General features: G+C 39.0%; 1 pseudogene across 1 annotated transcript; it reads left to right on the forward strand.

The window, feature by feature from the left end:
- Positions 1-16,491: 16,491 nt before the first annotated feature.
- LOC311618575 (zinc transporter ZIP1-like) lies at positions 16,492-17,339 on the forward strand (annotated as a pseudogene). Its single transcript has one exon. The product of its transcript is annotated as a zinc transporter ZIP1-like (transcript).
- The last annotated feature ends 6,777 nt before the right edge of the window (positions 17,340-24,116 follow it).

Raw genomic sequence — 24,116 nt, forward strand, 5'->3', positions numbered from 1 at the left:
GTGTGTGTGAGAGAGAGAGAGAGAGAGAGAGAGAGAGAGAGAGAGAGAGCGCACACGCAAGCATGTGTATCTCTATGCTGTCATTTAACTTGTGTGGTGTATACTGGCTGCTGTTAGGAATATTTTCAGTAATGATATAATGACGCTGACTATTTGAAATCAATTGTATGGACTATTAAGCAAAACCACTCAAAAGAAAATGAAGAATATAAAAGCTTATGTTTCTGTATAATCAGCCAAGCCACTTTTATGGAGATTGTTAGAACCAAGTACTTTAAAATAATGTTTTCTCTATTTAATTTATTATGGCAGAGATGTATCTTTTTTATCAAAGTGCAAAGTTGGTAAACTGAGAATAAATTCAGGGCCTCAGCTGCCTTTCTGCCCATTTAACTTGTCCATCAAGTTTAGAATGGCCAAATTATTGTTCACTTTCTGTCCTAAATTATTAAATTGATGCCATGAGTGTACAAAGGTAAAGATCATCATATCTATCTCAAAAATAATTATATTTCAGGGGAAGGAAGAGTTCTAGCATGTTGTGGCTGAATAATGGCTAACCAAAGCTATCCATGTCTTAATCCCCAGAACCTGTGCCTCTGTTGTATTACATAACAAGTTGGGGAATCAAATTTGTAGATGGACTTAAGGTTTCTAATCAGCTGATCTTAAAATAAAAAGATTATCTGGGTGGGCCCAAAATAATCACAAGGGCCTTTTAAATGGTGAAAAGGGGAAGCAAAAGAATCAGAACCGGGAAAATGGCATCCTGAGAAAGACGCACTGGCCATTGCTGGTTTTGAAGATGGAAGGAAGGGCTCCATGAGGCCACAAATGCAAGCAGTTTCTAGAAGCTAAGAAAAGCAAAAAGTGGATCTTCCCCTACCTAAGGCTTTCAGAAAGGAATGAAGCCATGCCCGCACCCTGACTTCAGTCCAGTGAAAGCCATGTCAAACATCTGACTTTTAGGACTGTAAGATAACAAATTTGTGTTGTTTTAAGCCACTAACTTTGTGGTAATTTGTTATAACAGCCAGTCAATCAGTCATTTGGGATTTTTAAAGGTAAAAGTTTGTGTGTGTGTGTGTGTGTGTGTGTGTGTGTGTGTGTGTTATCAGTGTATATATAATACCCTGTTTCCCCAAAAATAAGACAGTGTCTTATATTAATTTTTTCTCCCAAAGTTGTGCTAGTTCTTATTTTCAGGTGATGTCTTATCTTTCCATGCACTAGGTCTTATTTTTGAGGAAACACGGTATATATACACATGAACACACATAAGATTGTGTGTGTGCATTTGCAGTGTTATTAAATATGAGTTTTTAATCATGATGATAGGCTAATATGTCTAAGTTCAGATAAAGTTCTCATTGTTGGTTTTTTTGGGGGAATATAACCCAGTGGTATTATAAAATTACTTGGAAAATCTCAAATCTTAAAATGTAACTCACTTTTGTTAGCTTTAAAGTGAGCTGTATAACTAGAGACTCATCTCTGAGGAAATCAAAGTCTGATTCCACTATACTGAGTGTTTTGGGCAGGATGTCCTCCATGTAAAGAATAAGGAAGGCCTAGTGTCCAGGAAGGAAGAGATCCAACACAAGAGCTATGAAGAGAATCCTCAGGATTGTACTGAAGTGAGATCCCAAGATGACAGTGGAACACCAGAAATGAGGGATTGCATACTAGACAGGCCAGATATCTCAATGAGAGACAGCTTTAAAAAGTAAAACTAGGTGATAGGAGGTTTGCAGCTCCATTATATTCTTACTAGAGGCCCGGTGCACAAATTCATGCACCAGTGGAGTCCCTCAGCCTGGCCTGTGGGATTGGGCCAAAACTGGCTCTCCCACATCCCCCAAGGGGTCCCAGATTGTGTGAGGGCACAGACCAGGCAAGGGACTCCACTGGTGCACAATTGGGGCCAGGGAGGGATTCAGGAGGTTGGCCAGCCAGGGAGAGACCACAGGCGAGCTCCAGGGCGTGTCTGGCCCATCTAGCTTAGTTTTAATCAGCCAGACCCTAGCAGCAAGCTAACCTACCAATCAGTCTGCCCCCTGGTGGTCAGTGCAGATTATAGCGGTTGAGCAGCCTTAGCATATCATTAGTGTATTACACTTTGATTGGTTGAATGGCCTACTGGTCAACCAGACACTTAGCATTTTAGGCTTTTATTATATAGAAGGGGGCCAGATAAGCAATCCATAGTTGACTGAAACATTGTTATGCAACACATGATTGTGTATTAGGAGAATGGGATATGGGAAGGTTGTTTGTGTGATGAAAGATGGAGTTTGAAAGCAACCTAAGGTCTTATTTTCCAAAGTGGGAAGTAAAAAAAATAAAGCCTAAGTAAACAAGTATTGTTTACAACTTCAAAATCTAGAAGTAACAAAACAAATGTGTTCTTTAGTCATTTGAGATAAATATGAAAAGAACCAGTGATATGAGTTGAAAAATGGTTTCTACGGGAAAGAAGGGTAGAGGAGCATTGGGCTGCAATACATCTCAACAAGTCTCATACGACTACACCACACTTTTGGTTACATGTGTATAATTGTGTTCAATAAACAACCTAATAAAATTGAAATTTTACATTTAAAATAAAAGACAAATGAACAGTGTGTTTTAATAAAGATCCATACCTCCTACTTCTGCTAAGCTCAAAGCCTTGATCTCTCCAAGAGTTGTTGTTGTTTATACAAATTATCCCTTGGGCCTATTTATCAAACTTCCCAGTAAATTCACCATGGAATAAAGAATCTGAAGGTTTGCATTTCATAAAGAAAATCATTAAACACACCTCATTTCCTTAACCCTCTGAGACTGACACAATTGACCCATATACTCAAAAGTTAGATAGGAATCCAAATATGCTAACGATAAGCCTGGCCTGGAAAATAAGATTTAGATTTGACTTTTCAGTTGAAAAAAGGCTTTTTACAAATTTCCCAAAAATTGAGACCAAGAATCCCTTGTGGGGAGAACCTGTAAAGAGGCCTGTCCAAGTGTGCTGAAGAGTGCACCCATCAAGGCCTCAAGGCCAGATGGGCCTCTGGGCTGTTTTTATGTAGTAGGTGCTGGGCCCTGAGCCAGGTTTGCCTTGCATGGGAGGTTAAAAGTAGGACAAGTATGTGTCCACTCTCCAAGGAGACTATACTGAAAAGGCCGGGGGTTGGGGGAGGGAGGAATGGGGGAAGCACAGGCTGGAGCACCTGAGCAGGACATGTGAAGTCTCCTTTCTCTACCTCAGCACATTGCTCCGTGAAGGAGAATAGGTGAAAGGAAAGGCAGAAGCTTTCCCTGCAATAGTTCCAAGAAGTTAAAAGTTCTTGCCTTATGAGGTTAGAATAAAGAAAGCAGGAGAAATGGGTCTCACATAGAGAACTAGAAGAAAACAAGTGGCTGCCATCAGTTAGTCAGCAGATTATTTACTGAGTCAATGTCCTACACCAGCCATTGGATGCCAAGCTTATTGCAGTTCCTGTGCTTTGCCAATTGATTTCTCAGTAAAACTTAGAGACACGCTGATGTCTAGCTCCCTGACAAACTGAATCCTGTTCCATCTCTGTCTCTCTCTCTCTCTCTCTCTCTCTCTCTCTCTTCTCTCTTTCATATTTGTTCTGGAAGTTTCTCTTCTTTTCTTCCCTTTTCAAATCTGGCTACAATATCTATTTGACATAATTTTAAATACATTTTTATTGATTTTATTTTTTAGAGAGGAAGGAATAGAGAAGGATAGAGAGATAGAAACAACCATGAGAGGGAAACATCTTTAATCAGCTGCCTCCTGCATGTTCCCTACTGGGCATCCAGCCCACAAACCAGGCATTTGCACTGACTGGGAATCAAACCAGAGACCTCTTGTTTCATGGGTTGATGCTCAATCACTGAGCCACACCAGCCAGGCTATATGACATAATTTTAAAACCACCCAAAGCTAAATCAACAGTCAAGCACTAAAAATATAAGCCACAAGAAAACAAGCAGGTACATTTTATGTTATATTGCAATTTCATATTTTGTCTATTTTGCAGCCAGTAACAAAGCAAACAAATGAAAATGTTCTCTGATACTCCAGAAATACCATTCATGCCTTTTAGAACCTTTACACTAGAAGCTCCTTCTTTTGAAATTATTTCCATTCCATAAATCAGAAACAAAATTATTTCTTAAAATGAATTTTTGGCTTCCCTAACATTATGATAGCCTATAGATTTGGAAGAAATGACAAAGAAACACTGTCAGCATTGAGGTGAGCTCTGAGGAAGCAGGGGTGTCCTCCCATGTAGTCAGCCGGTGTGAGTACACCACCCACATTCTGGAAAGTAGGAGGAGCACTGGGAGAAACTGAGGAGACTCAGAGTTTATTAGGCATAAAATGAGATTTCAAGGGTCAAATATATAGAAAGCAAGAAGCATAAAAAAGGGGGGGAAATGAAGAGCTAGGACACTTTCCCCTGAATTCTCTCTCTTCTAGGACATCATAATACAAAACTAAAGTAGACTAATGCATTGCCAACAAAGTAAGGAAAATATCCTATGGCTATCCTTCCTTGAGGGTCCACCATATTCCTGGCATTAGATAGACATTGTTTTGAATTCTTACAAAAATAGTGCTAGGGAAGCATTTCCATCCTCTTCCACAAATGAAGACCAAAGCTCAAGCTGCTTAAACAACTTGTTCACATGACTGTTATATACCACTATGGGCCCAGTGCACGAATTCGTGCACCTTGAAAGGAACTGTGGGCCTTGAGGCTGTGGTGGGCATGGAGGTGGGTCTCGCCCATCCTCTGCACCCCCACCCATCCTCTCCCACTGTGGCCCCCAGTGCTCTGTCTGCCAGCAACACCACTTTCACTGCCACTACTACCATGTGCTGACAGTGCCGGCCCCACTTGTACCTGCTGAGGTGTGGAGCAATTGGGGCTGGCACCAGCAGGCTGGCATAGAAGGTCTGACACTGTCAGCAGGTGCAAGTGGTGGCTGCTGCCCCAATTGCCCTCAGGAGCAGGAGGAGGTGGAGAAGCCCTCAGGAGTGATCGGGGCTGGCAGCTGCCACTCACATCCACTGACGGTGCCAAGCAATTGGAACCAGTGCCAGGTACCAGCAGTGGGTGCAAGCAGTGGCTCTGGCACCAACTGTGGGTGCAAGGGCGGTGGCGCCGGCAGTGGGTGCTGGCAGGGCTATTGATAGCAGCAGGTGCAAGAGGTGGCTGCTGGCCCCGATAGCCCCACAGGAGCAGAGGGTGGTGGAGAAGCTCTGGGGGTCGATCAGGGCCAGAAGCTGCCACTCACACCTGCTAATGGCACCAACAGATCAGGGCCAGCACCAGGCACCAGCAGCAGATGCAAATGATGGCTCCGATGCCAGCAGTGGGTGCAAGCAGAGCCAGTGCTGGCAACAGGTGCAAGCACCAGGCAGCCACGATGTGCATGAGCAAAGAATTTTCAGTAACTACCAGAGGCTCACCCTGATGACAGCGACCAGTGCCCCACCTTGATCTAGCGCCCACACTCACCTGTTCCACCATCCCACTGCAGCTGATGTTCACCATGTTCTGTGCTCTGCCACCTGCTGCCAGTGCCCACCATGTTCCACGTGTGTCCCCTCTAGTGTCAGCACACATCATAACAACCGGTTGTTCAGTTGAATGGTTGGTTGTTCCGCCTTTCGGTCTATTTGCATATTAGGGTTTTAGTCAGGATCCTAACCTTGGCCCATTAGATGAATAGGTTCCAAATTCATCCTCAGTCCAAACTGCCTATCAGTGTGTAATATAGGCATCTGAAAAATGTTTGTCAAACTAATGAAAAATATATACACTGAAATATTACTCAGCAATTAAAAAGAATGAATTCTTGCCATTTGTGACAACATGGATAGACTAGGGATATTATGCTAAGTGAAATAAGACAGATAGAGAAAGATAAATGGCATATTATTACACTTATGTGTTGAATCTAAGAAAATAAATTAACAAACAAACTCATAGATACAGAGATGGAAGGGAGTTTGGGGGATAGGTGAAAAAGGTGAAAGGGATTAAGAAATACAAATTGCCAGTTATAAAAATAGTCATGGGGATCTAAAACACAGCATAGAGAATACAGTTAATAATACTGTAATTACCATATATGGTGCCAGATGAATACTAGATTTATCAGGATAATCATTTTGTAAGGCATATAAATGTATAATCACTATTTTGTACAGTTAAAACAAATATAATATTGTATGTCAACTATAATTGAAAAATAAATTTTTAAAAACTAGTAAGTAAATGTAGGAAGTAGATTCAGAAAAAGTTAATTCTAAAATATAAGTTCATAACTATTAGAAAGAAGATATATATATATATATATATATATATATATATATATATATATATGTAAGTCTAAGGTAAGGACTTTTGTATTTCTTAAGGAATATATATCTGGAAGTGAGGTTGAGTAAAGAAAAGTTCCTATTCTTTTATTCTAAACTTTTATTCTAAACATAATCTCCTATGGCAATAATGAAAGCCATTATGGGAACATCAAAAACCAACTAAAAATAATAATAATGGAAATTTTTGAAAAAAGAAAAACAATCCTGGAAGCAAAAACATAGATTGTTATTTTGATTCTATTTATTTAAATGATGTTATACTAAAGAATTTATGTGGCTCCTAATAAGCTCAAGATTATATAATGTAAGATCCTCAGATGCATCTAATTTCATAAGGACAAGCAATGAAATACATATTTCAGCATCTTAAATGAAATTAACAAATGATAATGATACTTATCTCTGGGGATATTAGATACTAATAACATTGCTTATTCATGTTAAGTGCCAAATGCTTTTTAAATCTTACAGTTCTACTTAAATTAATACTATCCATTAATTCTATCCTATGACATTAAGTACTACACGTTAATTATACATCTTAGGTTGTTTCCTTGTAACCAGTTTTACTTGTCTTTAATTGGGTCTTCTTTTGTTTGAAAGAAGCCTGATCGCTCTCATTAAATTCATTGCCTTCTTTAATTAGGTTAGCTAACTATTAAATTGACTGAATTATCAATTACATGATCTCCCCAGTGCCTAATACCATCTTTGAGGATGCATTCCTTAAGTAGAAATAGGATAGACTTTCCCCAATAATATGGTGTAGGGAGAATGAAGGATTTCCATTTCCTTTCCAATGATCTGCCTTTCCAGCTGAGTATGCTCTTTCTATTCCATTACCCTTATGCCAGATCACTATACTCATCACATCTGCCATCATCACCACCACCCTCACCTCCAAGTCCTCCGCAAGTATATCCTCTTCCATATAAATCTGCTCTTGTGATGTGAGGGCTGATTGTCACTCCAAGAATGTACTGAGCCCTCATGAGGCAATCTTGCCAGATATGGTGCCTGTCTCCCAGGAGGAGTTTAACCTTCTTCAGACTTATTCCCAATTCTTCAAACTTCTACCTTTTTGCTTTTTCCTGATGTAACCTAGCCCCATGGCCTTATATTTGTATGGACTCTTCTACCTAAGGTCCTTTCCCTCTGCAGAGTCATCAAGATCCAGTGCAAATGCTGCATCCTCCATGAAACCTTCCCTGTTCTCTTCACTGACTGAAATTGCTATCTCTTATAAGCCCCCTTATCTGCACATTCTGTAAGTTAATTATCATCTGGCCTTTCATGCTAATAGTCCATGTCTTCTACAGAGCAAAGTTTAGTAAATGTTTATTGATGGAATGAATGAATAAATGAATTCATAGTGTTGATCTCAGATTAGCTTGCAAGAGTTACATGTCTTATTCCTCCAATGGAAAGAGCACAGAAGTGCCATATACATATTTATATTCTTCTAGCATCCGTTAGAGTAAATCCCACAAAACAGACACTCATTGTATGCCTACTAATTCAAAATTAAAATGGTATTCTGATGGAGACTAAGTGAATAATTACTGTGAAAAGGGTGAGGTATGAGAATATTGTTATAGCAGCAATGTTAAAGAATATATAAATGCCTTTTAAGATATAACTCACCAATGGCCCTTACCTTTCCACCCCAGCTTGGCATAATTAAACCAATTTTAAAAAATAAAAGTGGCCCCATGCTATGGAGGGGAGATTAATGAGCCTTGATTCTGAGAAGGCTCCCCACTCAGTGATACGATGAACTGGTCTGAAAGATATGGCAAGAGAACAGCTTTCTACACCCTGTTCTCTCATGTTCTCTGTCTTCCCAAGATCTACAGGCCTGCAAGGGTTAATGGAGCAAAAGTTTGTCTCCCTGGGAGGCAGGCACACAGTGGTCAGTGCTTAATGGTCCCAGTGCCTTTAAATGGCATCCATAATTATAGGGTGGGAAGAAGCAAGTGCATAACGTCATGAAAAGAACTTGGTCTGAAGAATCCAACCAATCTCAATTTGAATCCTGGATCTAGTGTTTTCTAAAAGTCACTTAACTGCTTGCAGTCTCGGCTCCCTCATCTGAAAAAAAAAAAAAGGGGGGGATATCTTACACCCTATGAAATCATTAGTATTTGAGGTTAAGTAGATAAATGGATAGACAGACAAACATTCTCTAGAACAATGCCTAGCACTTCATAAAAAAAAAAAAAAAAAAAAAAAAAAAAAAAAGATATAGTGTTTTCAACTTTGTCAGAGCCTTAATTGGAATGGATCCTATATTTACCAAATTTAGAACCCAAAGTAGTTTAAGATTTTAAACAAACACTAGTATAGATCTATCAAAGTTCTGAGACTACCCAAACCATTGTGTTAATATTAAGTAAATCAGAGATCAGGGCAGTAAATATTTATAGCAAATACAAGCTCTATTGTGTCTTAGAAATGAGGAGTGACTCATATGTTGCTGCATGTTCAGGCAAAATGGAGTTGAGGAAGAAATCTCTTTTTATCCAGTTATTAAGCACAGCTTTGGGAAAGAGGTGAAATGGGGGAAGGAAAGGGCCTAGTTCAGCTAAGAATAGGTGGCATTTCCAGGAATAGGGTATAAGGATCTAAAATGAAAACTCATAGCAACTACAGAAAGAAAGATAAGAAACTCCTGGGTTTCTTTTCCTGGTGTGTGCTTGCACAATCTCTAGTCACATGGAGAGACTCATTCTATCATTTACTCATCTATGCATTCATTCATTCAGTCAGTTAATCAGTCAGTCATTTAACAGGTATTTAGTAGGAACTATGTGCTAAGCAATAAGTGCTGAGAACATAATAGAGAGCATGGGGGTGGGAGGAGAGGGGGCAGTAAGCAATCTCTTGAGTGTATATGTGCTATAAGAAAACATTCTGCCCTGGCCGAGTGGCTCAGTTGGTTGGAGCATTGTCCTGTACACCAAAAATATTTTGGGTTCAATTCCCATTCAGGGCACATACCTAGGTTTTGGGTTCACTATTTGGTTGGGGTTTGTACCAGAGGTAACCAATTGATATTTCACTCTCACATCCATGTTTCTCTCTCTCTCACCAATAAAAAACATATCAAAAAAAAAAGAAGAAGAAGAAGGAAGGAAGAAAGAAAAGCGCTCTATATAATAAGGGATTTGACTAGGTAATTATCTCTTCCATCTTCAAAACTATGGTTATAAGTGATAAAATTTACTTTGCCAATTTTCACTTTGCATTTTGGCAAAGGTCATCAAACACCCCTTTCCCAACATTCCACACATCTAATACCCCTGAAGGGCTGGCTGTCATCTATGTATGCACTTGTATGTACACTTGTCCCCACAAGCCTGCAGACCTAGTCACATATACACATGCTTGGGAGTGGCACAAAGTGCTCAGGGAATGTGGACATTAAAAAATTATCTTGAGAAATAATCAAGGGATTAAGATCGTGCATTAAGGTCAATAAGCAAATAATTACATCAAGTATTTACTCTTTTTTATGAGATAACACTAACATATCCTTTAGGGACCAAACATTTTATCTTTTTCTCTTCAATGGCTGATTTTCCTTTATAGCTATAAAATTAAAACAATGAGTAATTATGATTTTCAAAAAATCTCAAGTAAATTCAAAATTGTTTAAATGCTAAAACTACAAGTACCTTTTCCTTATTGTGTTTGAGTCACTCATCTCAGATACATTGGTCACATTAGTGAAGGCTAAACCTTATCTTACTAAATCCTGGATATTTATTCTTAAATAAGGGTATCTGGAATTCTGCAAGAGCATCAGAATAAACTCAATCTTCTCTTAACGTGACAAACTACACGGTTCCTATGTGAAAACTGCCCTTCTTCATTCAAAGTCAGACAGCATGAGAGTTCATATGATTCACGGTTTCCCGACACTGGTGGAACTAGTTTACATTGCAGCCCCTTGAATAGCATCAGAGATGAATTTGATTCTTCCTAAGTACAAGCAACCTTTAAGATCTCATTCTAGATAAGTTTAGTAATAGAATTAGATCAGTCAAAATCAGAAAAAGAGCTGAGAAAGCCATTTTGTTAACCACCATGGTGTACCTAGACAAGTCAATATTTAAACTTTCTTACACAGATGTTTACACATCAAAGCGGATTGGTAATGTTAATTTTGGTGAGGAATATCAACATCTCGATGATACAAGGGAACATGTAGAGACATATTTAAACTACAAAGGAAGCCACAGATAGATGATCAATAGTATGTTATGTGAAGCCCAGGAAGCCAGGTTACATTTCTCTACTTCATTGAAATGTTGCCAACTTCCTCAGCAGTCTCAAATTCTAAAACTATGTTCTCCTTTTTTATTTTCTTTTGTTAACCCTCACCCAAGAATGTTTTTCCATTGATTTTTAGAGAAATTGCAAGAGAGGGATGGAAAGAGAGAGAGAGAGAGAGAGAGAGAGAGAGAGACATCAATGTGAAGGAGACTCATTGACTAGTTGCCTCCCGCACTGGCCCCTACTGGGCTAGGGATTAAACCTGCAACTCGGATATGTACCTTTGATCAGAATTGTATTTGAGCTCCTTCAGTGGGTGGGCTGATGCTCTAACCACTTAGACACACCAGCCAGGGCTGTTCTTTTTTAAAAGACCCCTCAATATTTACATAGATAAATAGAATGAGTACATAGAAAAAAAAATAGATGATAAAGTCCAATAGAATTACATTAGGACCCTGCTATGTAAATTACTTAATTTTCTTCCACCCAAATTTCGTCATCTGTTAAAAAAAAAAAAAAAAAAAAAAGATAATGACCTGGAGCTGGAAGGAGGGAAAAGGTGGGGAGGAAATGGGAAATATCTGTACTACTATCAACAATAAAAATATATTTTACAAAAGATAAAAAACTAATAAACACTCTAGAGCAAAGACCTATTAATACAGTGGCTAAGAATCAAATATTATCATGCTAAGCTTGGAATCACACTATAGCAAATGCCCCAGCACTGCCCTGGTAGACACATCCCAAATTCTGTTGCAAGTTAACCACAGTTTGTAGTTGATGCTAAGAGGATGGGTTGTGGTAACAGGATAGCTTTCTTCCACAATCCATCTGTGGCCCATGCCTTCCTCCCCAGGCTCCTAGGCTTAGGTAGTGTGAAGGCAGAAACCAGAGCTTAATCATAACAATAGTATCATTTCCCTCAGATCCTTTCCGAAAGGAGGAAGTGTTCAAATGTAGAAATAAATAAACAAATTGCAGAGCAGGGAGGTGATCATAGAGTGTTATGAAAAGTGAAGACTGTAGGCTTTGGAGTCAGATAGATGTGCCCTCTGTCAATAGTTCCTAGCTGTGTGCTCTCCCATAAGTTTCTTAACCTCCCAGAGCCTTAGTTATTTCATATGGAACAACAATAGCTACTAAAAAAGGTTATTGCCAGAGATAGAGAAGCATTGATCAGATGGTCAAATCTCAGAAGGAAGGAAGAGGTGAGGACATGATTGGGGTTGGGGGGGGAGAGGAGGGTAATGGGGTGATAAGGACACATATGTAATACCTTAAGCAGTAAAGAAAAATATATATTTTTTAAAAAAAGAGATCTTAAAAATAGGAAAAAAAAAGTTTTTTTTAGGATGAATTGATATCATTTATATAAGATGACTTAGCCACATTCCCAGACCTGGGCTCTCCTATAAATATTAGTGTGCTTCCAATGGACACACATACATTGACCTAAAAGTAGGAAGAAATGCAGAGAGAAGATAGAAATTTAAAGGTTCAAACAGCAAAATAATTGATGTACTATTGGCAGTAGTAGTTAAAAGTTTAAAGAATGGACAAGGAGTTAATGCAACAGTCTAACACTGATTCAGATGTAGAAAGTGCAGAAAATATGATGTCTTAAAAAAGATAATAATAATAAAAGAGGAAATCAGAGTTAAGAAAAGACAAAGAGCTACCCAAGACAAAATACATAAAAAGTGTGAAAAGTGTGAAAGGGTCAGGTATTCAGTTAGCCCTTTAATACTAGCCATTAGCAAGTTAAACATAAAAAGAATAGCATTTATAGTGGTGTGCTTTGTTTTGTTATTTTTTTTACTGGTAGTAAAAGTAAAAAACAATTGTCATTTTTGAACATTTAAGTTCAGAAGAGTAAAAACAAGAAACTAAAAAGCACCAAATTCATCTAAAGATATAGCATTTTTGGTCCATTTGTTTATTTATTTTACAAATAAACCAGGCACTGTTTCAAGTAACAAAGATCCAATAGGGAATAAAAGAAAAGTCATCACTTCTCAGAGAATTCTATGGGGGTGACAATAAATAAAGAAAATATAAATAAGTCACTTGGAAAAGGAGACATATGTAATACTTTAAACAACAAAGAATTAAAGAAAAATAATAATAATCCTAAAATAAATAGATAAATAAATAGATAAATAAATAAATAAATAAATAAATAAGGAGGGGGGGAAAGATTATTTGGAGGTAGGTGCTATTTTAAAATTCTTTCCATGTGGGTAGGGAGAGGAAATATTGGGATAAGGCTAAGGTGCTTTTTGCATTCAGGAAGTTTATTAGTAATATTGTTATTCTTGTATGTTATAAAATATTACAAAATAAGTATATTTTTACTTATTAAAATAAAACATATAAATTAACATTAATTATTAGGAACCAAGATTTCCAAGTTAAAAAGGTAAGAAAAAAAGACCTAGAATGTTAAACTTTGAACTGAGCTATCAATATAAACTTATGAGATGACACGTAGGCACATTTCAAAGGCACCAGCCCTTCCTGGTGGGGGCAAAAGTAGACAGAAAGGCTCAGTGGAAAGGGAGGGTGTTTGGTGTGTACTAGAAACAAAGAGGACTAGTGTGGCTGCAACCAACAGACTGAGGAAAAGAGTGGTAGAGAATGAATTCAAAGAGAGAGCAGACATGCCAATTGGAAAGGCCTTTGCAGGCCAGTGCACAGATCTGGCTTCTATTTTGGAGGCTTAGAGCAGAAGAGTGACAGGAGTGGATATATTTTAAAAGCTTAGTCTCAGAAAAGAGCATGGAGGGAGGAAATGCTGGTGGAAAGACCTCAGCAGTGATCAGCCAAGACACAATGGAGGCTTGAACTAGAAAAGAAGCAGTGTAGATGATGGAAAGTGGGTCGATTGAAAGGGGAGGTGAATAGATTTACTGTTAGACCGGCTGTGGGTATGAGAGAAAGAGACAAGTTCAGGAAGAATTCCAGATATTTGAATGAATAACTAGATGGATGCATTTCCCCTTATTGAGATAAGGAAGATAAGAGGAAGAACAGATTTAGAGACTGGCAGCTGAGAATTAAAAATTTTGGATATATAGAGGTTAAGTTTGAGATACTTATTGGTCATCCATGTGGAGATGTTTAAAAACATCACTAAGAGAGATGCAAATCAAAACAATGTGATACCATCTCACACCTGTCAGAATGGCTATCATCAACAAATCAGCAAACAACAAGTGCTGGAGAGGATGCAGAGAAAAAGGGACCCTCGTGCACTGCTGGTGGGAATGCAGACTGTAGAGAACAGTATGGAGTTTCTTCAAAAAACTGAAAATGGAACTCCCATTTGACCCAGTAATTCCACTCCTAGGAATATAGGCTAAGAAACTAGAAACACCAATCAAAAAGGATATATGCAACCCTATGTTCATAGCAGCACAATCTACAATAGCTAGAATTTGGAAGCAGCCTAGGTGCCAGTCAGCAGATGATTGGATCAAAAAACTGTGGTATATCTGAATATTATGCTGCCATAAAAAAGGAATTCTTATCATTTGCAGCGACCTGGGTGGAATTGGAGAACATTATGCTGAGTGAAATAAGCCAATCAATGGGAAAAAAAAAAAAAAAAACACCACATGACCTCACTCATTTATGGATAATAAAGAACATTATAAACTGATGAACAAAAAAATAGATACAGAGACAGTAAAGAAACAAACAGACTGTCAAATTATGGCAGGGAAGGTAGGGAGATATGGGGGAGATAAGAGATCAACCAAAGGACTTGTATCCATGCATAAAAGCATAACCAATGGACGAAAAACTCTGGGGAGGAAGAGCATGTATGGGAGTGGGGGGTGGGGATTGGTAAGGTAAGTACACATATAATACTTCAATAAAAAATAATGAGAAAAATAAATAAATAAAAATAAAATAAATAAAAACATCACTGAGAGTTCTGGCCATTTTGGCTCAGTGGATAGAGCATCAGTCCATGGACTGACAGGTCCTGGGTTCAATTCTGGTCCAGGCCATGTCCCTCAGTGTCAGGCATGTGCAGGAGGCAACCAATCGATATGTCTCTCTCACATTAATATTTTTCTCTGTCACTACCCCCTTTCTTCCACTCTGTCTAAAAAAAAAAAAAATATATATATATATATATATATATATATATATATATATATATATATATATATATAATATTTTTCTCTGTCACTACCCCCTTTCTTCCACTCTGTCTAAAATATATATATATATATATATATATATATATATATATATATATATATATATATATATATATATAAATAGAAAAATATCCCCTGGTGAGGATTAATAAAAACATCACTGATACATGTATATAATTTATATGTTAATAACAAAGTGAGGTCATATACTCTATTCAGTTTTGAAATATCACAGGAGGTTTATTTTCCTAACCTTAAGTATTCTTTGAGAACATTATTTTTAAACTTCATAATATTCTACTGGTAGATTTTATCATTCAGGAGTTTTCAAAAATTAGTTTCACATTTATTATTATTATATATAATGCTTTGACAGCTTCACTGACTAACTCCATGAGAGACACATCCAAATACAGGCTCAAGAGTGTGAAACTTTTAAAACCTTTGATACATATTAAGTTGTATTCCCAGAACTATATACCAATTTATAGTCTCACTTATAGGTCTGAGAGTACCTGCTTGTTTAAGTGTTCTTTTGCCCAAATTAAAGATTTCCAGTTTTATAGTAAAAATTATCTATCAATATTTAGTTTGCATTTATTTGAATTTTAGTAAATTGCAACATTTCTCCTTAAGTTTATGTGTCTTTTGAATTTTTCTTCTGCATATTATACACTCAGATCCTTTAAATTGATCACTTTGAAAATTAACATTTAACATTGAAATGATAACCACAATAGTAGTAGTAGCTAACATGAATTGTGCTAAGTGGTGCATTAAGCAATTGACACATTAATCTTCACAACCTTATTAGTAATACTCAGTGGTCAGAGAAGAATGTTTAGGATTAAAAAAATGAGATGACCTGCTTCAAGTTACACAACTAGTCAGTGCATGAGCCGGGATTTAACGTTCTGACTCCACAGCCCACGAAAAGCAATCATGTTTAGTAATTTGAGAAGAGAACAAGTTTGGAGACCATGGAAAAGTTTGAAATGTAAGATCTGAATTTGCTCAGGTAAGAATTTACTAGGACAAATAAATCCAATGCAGAAATGTTATTTTAGCAATTCAACTACTCTGCTTAATTGAATATCTATTAAGGGCAAAGGTTTTCAGAAGATGCTGTGGGGAAATATAAAGAATTTGTATTTCTAGAATGTGAACACTAAGCTTATCACCCCACAAATGGCTGCCCCATTATCAGATGGAAAGATCTGCTAGTTTTGAATGTTCCTGAATTATATGTAAACTTCAATCATTATATTTAAGAAGAAATGTTGGAAGAAAACTATGGGGTGCCTAAAAAAGATGCTTTTGGAAAGAGAAAAACATCGGTGTGAGAGACACATGGATTGATTGCCTCCCACCTGGTCAGGGTCAGGGATCAAGCCTGCAACTGAGGTATGTGCCCTTGGCTGGAATTGAACCCACGACCCTTCAGTCTGCAGCCAACAAAATGAGGTTGGGCCCTGATGATCCTCTGTATCTGGCCCATGGCCCTTGCTCTGCTCATGTCTATCTAACTGCCTACAACACTAAGAAGGTCTGAGAGTCACTGGAACAACCACGGCCACCTGAGGAAAACCAGAGCTCCTGCTGTGGTGCCCAGAGGCTGTAGCCTCAGATCCCCTGGTGCCCATGGGCCTGGAGGTGAAGATGGAGTCCTAGTGCTCCTGCTGGTGCTCACTCTCATCTGCAGTCTGGTGTCTATCTGTGTGCTACCCGGGCCTGGAGCTAACCCGGAAGCCTCAGCCTTCCACCAGAAAGCCCTGGGCCTTATATGCTGTTTTGTCACGGGCAGGCTGGAATGCGGGGGGAGGGTGGGGGGCATGATATTAGTTCTAGCCACCTATCTCCTGGACCTGCTGCCTGACTACCTGTCTGCCATAGATGAGGCCCTGCAGGCGATGCTCCAGTTTCCCCTACAAGAGTTCATCCTGGCCATGGGCTTCTTCCTGGTCCTAGTGATGGAGCAGATCACACTGGCTTACAAGGAGCAGTCAGTGCCACCACCTCGAGAGGAGACAAGGGCACTGCTGGGAGCAGTGAGTGGTGGGCCATAGCACTGGCATTATGGGCAAGGCCTTCCCACAGGCAAGCAGATCTCTGGCAGCTCCCTCAGCCCTGCACGCCATGTGTACTCATCTTCTCCCTGGCTCTGTACTCGCTGTTCAAGGGGCTGGCGGTGGGACTGCAATAAGACCAGGCCATGGAGCTGTGTCTGGCTTTGCTGCTCCACAAGGGTATTTTGGCTGTCAGCTTGTCCCTGAGGCTGCTGCAGGGCCACCTGTGACATTCTCTTCTCATGCATGACACTTGTGGGCATGGGGCTGGGTGCAGCGCTGGCAGAGTACTTTCTCTATATCACCTTCTTGGAAATCCTGCCCCAGGATCTGGCCACTTCTGAGCCAATGATCCTCAAGGTCATTCTGCTCCTATCAGGCTTTGCCCTACATACTGGCCTACTACTCTTCATTCAAGCCTAGGGGCTCCAAGAAGGGCAGGGGAGATTGGCTACTAGGTGCCCTTGATCTACCTCCCCTTCTCAGGAATGGGGAAAGGAAGTATTGAGAACCAAAAAGTTCTCTGAAAGGTGGAGATGGAGCCTTTGGAACAATTTGACCAATGGGAAAGAAGTGGGTAGACAAAAGCCTGGTCCTCAAGCTCCAGGGACAAGGTATGATCAAGTCACCAGAGACATTAGTATTAGGGAAGCTACTGAGTGCTAGAATCGGGCAGACACTACACAGGGATAAACTGGCACTGGTACCCAGGCGCTTTGGGATGAAAGTAGAGAGAACACAGGCCCAGAGTCAGCGGTTCTCTTGTTTCTAGCCCATGTCAGCCCTCCGTCATGTGGAGTGGACCCCTCCTAATTTTCTTAGCTCCTATTCTCCTGCTATCTCCTTCTTTCCTTCTCCCAAGACACTGGTGCCAAATGGCCTCTTCCTGCCAGTCTTGGTACCTTCTCTGGCTTCTCCACTTCTGCTCACTCTATTTTTAAAGTGCCAAATAAGATGCCCCCCTCTTTCTCAAAGCACAGAGATGCACTGAGTCCTGCTCTCAGCACCTCAGTGAAAGGGTCCTCTTGCTCCTTATTTTGTCCCATTCTGAGGTAAGCCAGAAATGTTTGCTGAGTTGAGGTAGAGGGAGGGTTGGCAGATCTGCAGGCCTTACCATTGCTGCACCCTGGAAATACTGAACATGGATATGGTGCCCCAAAGAGATGATAAACATTGAGCTGCCAAAAATTTTTATACCATTGTAGCCCACGGGGGCGGGGAGGGGGGGTGGAGTGGGTAGGGCTGTGCACAGGGTCATATTCTCTAGAATCTATTTTACTTACTGATCTGTTTGAGGACATGTTACCCAAATAAAAGATGCTTCTATATGAATGAATGAATGAATGAATGAATGAATGAATGAATGAATGAATAAATAAATAAATAAATAAGATGCTTTTGAAGGATAATTTATTTTCCTTAGAGTAGTTGCCCTTAGAAAATAATTAGTACTTGGATTTTAATATTTTTCCTAATATAAATGTTTGTAGAAAGGACAGAGAGGTCCCCTCCTTCCTTTCTCACAGCTGGTCTCTGACATCTTGGTTGTACTTTCCTTGGCAGATTTATATATCCCCAGATGCATCGTGAGCTGTGACCCTGCCCAAGGCAGCTTCTGCTTCATTAAGATGACTCTTGCATTTCAGGATCAAAGTTTCACTCCAAGTAAGTAGGTGGCTTTGCCTGTGACAGTAACCAGGGATAGTTCCTCCACAAGAAAGGACAGAGGAATTAGGTGAGGATCCTAAAGGTTGTAGAAGTCTCTGCCAACCGGGAGGATTCTGTTGACAATGAGGGGCAGCCAAGACAAGTAGACTCCCCTATCCCCTCTGAGGGAAGATGAACCAGAAAACTGCAGACTTACATTGCTTATGAAAGTAGCTGCTCCCTGTGTTGACCATCAACACTTTTAAGAGACATAAATAGTTCTTGGAAAGCTGAAAGTGATGAGGGCACTGCAGGCCTGAAGTATAGCAGGAATGTGATTATAGCCCCAAAGGCAGGTCAGGGATGTCATTGGGAGCTCCCACTCTGCGCCTTGGGAAGAAAATGGACATGAATCATGTAACATACTTCATGGCCTGCTGTACTCACGCTTCCTTCAATCTTCAAAAGAACAGATGTTTTTTTAAAAGAATTGCATATCAATAAAGCTGTTAAGGAAAAAAAGGGCACCTGGTAGCTCTTCTAGTCAAACATAAATTTATAGGAATTAATATAATAATTACTATCATCATAAAAAATAGTTGCTATTTGATAAACCTTGCTATGTACTAGACATCATGCTAATTAGGTCGCATTGGCTATCTCCTTTATTACTCATTAATAACTCTTTGAGGTAGATACTATTGTTATCTCCACTTCACCATGTAGACATTAAGGAATGGTGCAAAGTGTCACAGCCAGTAGATGGCAAGAACTGAGATATAAACCCAGATCTATCTCATGGCAAACAGCAAGAGCTTAATTGTTACCCTGACTTTTTCCTCTGAATTAGGCAAGAATAGTATTGTTATTAATAGGTTAATATGATATGTGCTATAGATACTTTAATATATATTATATGTATATCCAAATATATACAGGGTGGGGGGAAATAGGTTTACAATTGTTTATATGGATAATAATACAATCCTATATAATAAAGCCTAATATGCAAATGGAGCAAATGGTGGAATGACCAGTTAGTGAGCAGGTGGTGCCAGGCCAGCCAAGGCAGGTGCCAGCAGGCAGAGGAAGGACGGCAATCAGGGGGCAGTGATGACCAGTGGCAGTGGTGAAGGAGTGATGCGGGGAGGGGGGGGGCGGGAGGCTGGTCATTCCACATCTGGCGCCATCCCCACCGTGCCCCCCCCCCCATCCACTAGTCTGCTCCCACAGAGCGGGCAGCAGCAGTGGGATGGAGCTGCTCCTGGTGGTCAGAGTGCTCCCACAAGGATGTCCCAGTCAGACATCCCCCAAGGGCTCCCAGACTGCAAGAATATGCAAGCCCGGCTGAGGGACCACCCCCTCCCCAGTGCACAAATTTTCATGCACCAGGCCTTTAGTAATTAATAAATAATAATAGAAAAATAAACTGTTTCACATACTCACAACTGTAAACCTACTTTGCCCCACCCTGTATATGTACATATATTTTTTTTCCTCATTCTTTCTTATTCATATCTTCTTCTTGCCTCAGTTTTATTTATTAATTTATTTACTTCTATTTAGTAGACCATTTTAAATCATAAAGAGAGAGCAAAAATAAATGAAATAAACAAATTTCCTTACTTACATATATTGCTTTAGAGTCTAAAGAGTTGACAAACTAAAAACAAAAACAAGAATAAATACAGTCATTGCTAAGTACAAAATTAGCTCTGAAGCAAAATGCCTTGAGTACTTAATAACATTGTCCACATTTCAGTTTGAGTCAAGAGAGGAAGTAGAATACATAGCATACTTAAAATGGTTTTACCAATAACTGTTATTACCACAATAGAATCAATTCCTCCATTTTGAAATTCTGAAGGCATTGCACAGAGCAATTTCTCTGAAAGCTCTTTAGTCAGCAAAAGTGATTAAGACCTTTGCTATACAGCTTATTCACAAGGGCCCCTGAGAGCAGAGTGCCCACTCACAATGATTCGTCAGTGGGTCAGCGTGAATCATAAGAAAGAATGCACCTGACTGAATCACCAATTCCACTTCCTGTAGCACCTGGTTTTCCTTGGAGCACTGCCATTCACGAACTGCTCCAGCCAAGGCCTTCTCAGTTTATGAAACCTGATAAGGTCACAACCGGAGGTAGTGTGGTAGTGAGACTCACTAGACTTTTGGTGCAAGAGTCAAGAAATCCATCCAATGCCATCAGGAACCAAAACATGTGTGTTTATACAGTTTTATAATGCATGCATCATAAGCTCCCAGTCATTTTAGACAGAGCCATTCCAGTGGAGCACAGGTAAGCATACAGGAAACTGCTAGTATATGTCCAAGTAAATACCAGGATGTAATATTTCAAAATGATTGAGGTACAAAGTGTCTGATAAATGTGGCTGCTGAACTGGTGAGTCATCTGTCAGAGTTCTGGCATGAGAATCATCCTACTTGCTAGGCAGCCTGAGAGCCTCTCAGTGTCTCCTTCCCAATCTCCTCACCTCCCCCTGGGCAGGACTAGTGGGGAGCTCTCATCTGTATGAGCTGGAGAACAGGCACTTAGATGAAAGCATTTTTAGATCATGTTTTTGTTTCAGCTTGAGAAAGGCAAATAATGAGGGAAGAAGAGAGATAGAGAGAGAGAGGGAGTGATTGCTCAAACCATTTCATGTTTATATGTACCTTAGTGAATAAACCAGGCTATGAAACCTGTCGATTCAAACCACTAGTATCAATATGTCAATGGGTGAGTCATCTCTTCTGAGTAGATTTATGTTAATTCGGCTCCTAAGGACTGATCTACAAGTCATTTACAATGAAAAATTTAACTGTCGAGAAGGTTGGAATGATTGACTTGGCAGATCAATATGCTTTCTCCCATAGTTGAGTGATGTGGAAAGTCAGATTCGCTGAAGGTTGTTTTGGGAGCAGGAATGGAGTCAAAACATGAGGCTGAGCAAATCTTAGGTAGCACGCGACGCTCGACCAGCAGAGGAGAATCTTACCAAGACTCTCTCGACAGCGTTTTCTTTGGTGACGAGGCATTTTCTACGATTCTACAGTGGATGAGTCTTTTAGGTACACAAATGCTTTCTCCCATACAGGATAGGAAGCAAAGGTTTACCTTTCCACACACTGAGTTACAAAGTTACAACCACATTCTAGTTCTCCTTTATAATATTCCTCTTCAGTTTATCTTGATTGAAGTGTCAGTTGCTTCCAAAAGCTCTATGATTAGATATCCACTATATAAGAATGTTCCAATTTTTACTTTAAGGAAAACTAACTTAGGAAATAAATAAAGGAAACCTTATTTTCAAAATCATGGGGGACATCTCAACATCATTCCCAGATATTGACCACTTTTAATTTCAACTTAAGATCTACATCAGAAAATTAACAAATAGTAAGTACATTGTGTATATCTCAGACAAATTTATCTAAAGTATTGGATTTATTGCCTGGCCAATATGGCTCAGTGGTTGAACCAAGATGTCATAGTTCGATCATCGATGTTTCTATCTCTCTGTCCCTCTCCCTTCCTCTCTGAAATCAATAAAAATATTTTGTAAAATAAAATATTGTATTTATTATAACAAAGTATTTTTTAGACACACACACACACACACACACACACACACACATACACACACACACACAAATATTCATTATTTCCACACAAATGGAAAATGAGGAATATGTCCTTTGCAGCTCAAGTTGACCTTATCCATAAGGCTAAAACAATGAAATGCCTGATCAGGACCTTCCAGAGTGTTCACAAGGTTTTGGCTATGATATTGTAACTCTGCTTCACAGCAGAGATTTCAAAAATCTTTGCTCAAGAATAACAACTGCATTGCTAAATGGGTCATGCCTGATTGTTCTGTCTGCTTCTCTTCCTGCTTTGTGGACAAATTCTTATTTATGCAATCATGGCATTTAAGTACTAGATGAGACCTAAAGAAATTCCAGTTAAGCCTTCTGCTTCAACCCAACACCACATCAGATTACCAGAGCTTACCTTTTCAATTTCTAAAGATTTCCTAAAGCAAAGACCTACAATTTCCTTGCCTAGTAAGTTCTAGAGTTTAATCAAGACGTTCTTTCTTGTGTGTATACATAAGCTTTCTTGCAGCAACTTAAGCCCATTTCTATTTTTTGACCTGTATTGAAATAGAGAACAAATACTTGTTCTTTAATAAATAACATTCCATAGACTTGAAAACGCTTAAGTTATCCCTAATTGCTTTTCCCCCAGATTAAATTCCCCACAGTCCTTTAATTTTTCTTTATTTATTCTATTTCCCAACATTTTAATTATCTCTGCTTCTCCCTAGATGCTTAACAAATATTGTAAATCCCATGTAAAATACGGAGAGATCCAACTATACTTAAAATGGTGTCATAAACCTCTAATAATTTCCCCTATTAAATATTTTATCCCATTCCACATATAATTAAGTTGTGACTAGATCTTCTAATATGTTGACTTGGGAGGAAAAGAAGCCGTAACCTGCTGACTTTCCTATGGTTCTCTTAATTCATCTTCAATTTGGGATGACTGAAGCTTAGACTTTCCTCTAATATCCCCCATTACCTTAGTGTATTTACCTTTCTCAGTTAAAAATCATCAGTCAACCAAAGCATTGAGTTCTACCCTGCTACCTAAATTCAAAATTGTGCCAATGTGTCTGAAGTCACTACCTCAGAAGTTGGTGCTAATTTAATTCTATGCCGAACTTCGGGTCTTTTCTTTATGACCTCCCACGAACATTGCCATGAGCAGCTTCACCCTAGTGATCAGATTATTATGATTACTGCACAGCAGTTGAATAGTGATTTTAACAATCGGGTCTACACAGAACCTTGAAATGAGCAATTTGTAAGCAATACAAAGAGATGCTTAGGAGAATGGCTCTCAAAATTACTAGGAACAAAAAAAAAAAAAAAAAAAAAGAAAGAAAGAAAGAAATGCTCCATGATCATTAGAACCTGGGGAGATGATTATAGCTATTTTTCATGAAAATTCTTATAGCCACAATTGGATAAAGGTAGAGGATGGAAGAATGAGTAGGAATCCAAGATAAAAATGGGAAAGGTTAAATTTTATTTAATTTAAATAGCAAATCATCATCAGAAAATAAGAACCCAAGCACATGTCCCCCTTTTAGGTTTAATTCTTTTAAGTTTATTTCCATCTTATAGTCATATATAAAGAAGCTGTATATCTTAGTGCTTAAGAGCCCAGGCACTGGGGTAGAGTCAGACAGTCTGTGTTCAACTCCTGACTTCCTCTTAAAGAGTTCAGCTTCCTCATTCATTCTTTTCCTTTTTTATATTATATGTAAGCATTTTTATAAGTTCTTTGCAAACATTGATTTATTTAATCCTCCTAATACCCCAGTGAGAGAGAAGTTATCAAAAACCCTATTTTACAGATTGGGAAATGGAAACCCAAAGAGAGTAAGAAAATTGCCCAAGGCCACTCACCTAGAAAATGTCAGATTCAGGCTCTGAGCCCAGGTGGCCCAGATTCTGTATTTGCTGTTAATTACTACT

This window comes from Pipistrellus hanaki (genome assembly GCF_964339955.1).
Source record: "Pipistrellus hanaki genome assembly, chromosome: 3".
NCBI classification, from domain to species: Eukaryota; Metazoa; Chordata; class Mammalia; order Chiroptera; family Vespertilionidae; genus Pipistrellus; species Pipistrellus hanaki.